Here is a 2962-nt window from a genome sequence, read left to right as displayed (position 1 = left end):
GTAACTGTCTCTTTTGATTAGTGAAAATTACTTTACTTAATGCTTCTCTGAAACTTCAAGAAAACAAAAGTGCAGCAGGCCTTCTAACTTATGACAGGCTTGTCTGAAAGAAGCCCTCTCAGAAGCTGAGTTGTCTTGGTATCTTTAAATTTGATGAAAATGTATGGCAGCCCAGCCATGGAGGACCTCTTTCTGATTGGAGCCTCATTTAAAAATTTCAGTTGAGAAAAGAAAATGGAGTTTAGCTGCTAGACTGAGACATGGGTACGAAGGCCCATAGAAAACCTGAGTTCGGTTAGCACCAGGATGACAAACAAAGCATAAATGTTTGGCTTGCAAATTTACAGAAAAAAAACCAAAACCAGCTTGATGTGAAAAATGAAATTCTCTGATGTCCCTGTGTTACAGACAATAACTCTCCACCAATTGTTCTGTTTGGGTTAAGCTGATAGATCTGTCTTGCAAGGACAACAGCTGTCTTCATGCAATAGAGGTGCTGCAGTCAATGCCAGCAATGGTCTAATGGATGGTTGAGCTCCTGGAAGACTCAGTGTTGCTAAAAGGGGAATAACACTCAGCGTCTCCCTTTCCCTCCTCTCCAGTGTCCACAGCGCATAGTTTGTTTATTGATACTCCCCCACCAGTTTACACCCTGGTGCTCAGTAGATCTTTCTGTGAGCTGATTTACTGGCTAAGCCAGCAGAAAAGAATTAGCTTCCTTTTTCTGTGTTAATTTTTTGTTGGCTTAGTGAACTAAACTGTCTCTCAGAAGAACCTAGCAAGGATCGGTGCAGTGCAACATACGGGTGGGATAAGGCAGCTGGGGAGGACTAGGTGACACCACCTCACTCTTTAACTTTTTAACAAGCAGAAAAAATGCTGCAGGAAAAGTAAAAGAACTAGGTAAGACTTACAGCAACGACGATTGAGACATGATGCTGCTGTATGCCAACTCCAGCTGAAATGTCTTCTACAGCAGGGAGTTGATTAATATGAGTCTGGGGGACAGTGAGAGGCAGTAAGCATGACAAAATCCAGGCTGTTTTCTAGTGCACATGCATACCAACAATGAGATCAGCTAGTTTGAAAAATGATTTCCCAATAGATGGATGTAAAGCCCCAGTCACACCTCGCATAGAATGGGTTTGTTCTAAGTGCTAATTAATATGAAGACAGGAACAAATGCGATAGTAGGAGGGTGGAGTTAGCTTGTCCACATTTAATTGTGTCATTCCTTTAAAGCTGCCTCACAGTAAACCTCATCCAGGGCATCAGCAGCAGCAATAGAGTGCAGCAGGCTATTTGTTTCTCTGTCATAAGGGAGAAAGCTTTTGTAATAGAGAGGACTAAAGGCTAAGCTGGAATAGAGTGAGGGAGCAATAATAATTCTTTCTAGCTCCTAGCACACTTTCTTCATTATTACCTCTCTGAGCGACAAACTGCAAAACAGAGATTTTCTTTTGAAAGATTATATCATATTGTCTTTTTCTTCTCTGCAGATAAAAAGCAAATGAAAATGACCCTGCTGTCCCCACCGAAGCAGTGCATTCTGGGTCTAACAATCAAGCCACAATCAACTTCAAAAGAGTCAACATGAAACAACAGTAACCAATAAACATTATACTGGGCTTCTGCGTGGAAGTTGTCATTGCAATTTCTCTTAAAAAAAGAGTTTTGTTATTAGAACTGGAAAATTCTTTTCTGGAAAATGGAGTAATAATAAAATAATAACTACAATTATAATGTGGCAGAAGCTCTGTAGGTTCTTAAAAGTAGGCAAGTTTGGGGATGATGTTTCTTAATATTTATTTTTAGAAGGTATCAGCTAACCTATAAAGTCAAAGCAATGAGCAAAGGCCTTTAGGCATATTTTCTACATTCTTGCTCTGTTAGGTCGCAGGAGATGAATCCTAATTCTTTAATTTCATGTATTAGGAAGATTTCTGTTATGTTTAACAATGCGGAGAATTCTGATGGCAGATGCTGAATTTGATTTTTTGTTTTTCCCTTCCTGGAAGGGGTCAGGTACATAAAAATGCTGATTCAGGGGAACTGTCACCATTTTAGAGCTTCTGCTACATCTCTCTGTCCCTTTCTTTAAAGGAGTTTATATATTTTGTCCCTGCCAGTTGCACCGCCAAGCGTTTATTGGTGTGTTCAAGTGTTTCCTTTTTTATACCCTAGGCAAACCTATACTAACCATACCGGTGAACTCACCTACAATACTGCTTTGTGTTCTCATTTTATGGAGAGAAACACACCCCTACCTGTGGGATCACCAGAGCAAGAGCATAATGCATTAATTAAAAAAAACCTTTTTTTTTTACTGAAAATGTGACAAATACTTCGGTTTTTGTAGGACAGGATTCTTAATTGAAAAAAAATCTCATCTGTTCAACTTATCTGATTTCCCATTTGAGAAGTAATTGTATTCTTAGAAGCAGGGCTGCATTACCATGTCTGGACAGGTTTTGCCTCTCAACAGAGAAAAAGGTGTTTCTGGAACACTGTTAATCCCTGCATCAAGATCTAAAACAGGCTAGATGAACCTGTCCAGAGTTGCTTTTCTTTCAGATGAGATGGGATGTTTTCTTACAATGCCAGTTTGTCTCCATTGACTACGAAGAGAATGCAGCGTGACCAACTGGTGCAGATGGCTACTCTGCAGCCATCTTTGCATCTTCGCGTCTCCACCAAGTCCGTCTTTGCATCTCAGAGCTGGAACTTTCTGGTATGAAGGATGCCTGTCTTTTCTTATGTTTTGTCTTGTCAAGAGCACATGTCAAACATGAATCCATTATTTTTAATTAATCATTTGCTACCTTAGGAGAATAGCAGAAATTTGGGAAGAGTAGGAGGAAAAGCAGTGGGGAGAATGGACCTCTTTCTACTTTTGACAATAACATATATTTGTATGGAGTTTTTCATCTGAGGCTTCAGGTTTTAACAATTATTAGAGCCT

Source organism: Numenius arquata, chromosome 3 (genome assembly GCF_964106895.1).
Source record: "Numenius arquata chromosome 3, bNumArq3.hap1.1, whole genome shotgun sequence".
Classification (NCBI taxonomy): Eukaryota; Metazoa; Chordata; class Aves; order Charadriiformes; family Scolopacidae; genus Numenius; species Numenius arquata.
The sequence above is the reverse complement of the archived record's forward strand: the minus strand, read 5'-3'. Positions refer to the sequence as shown.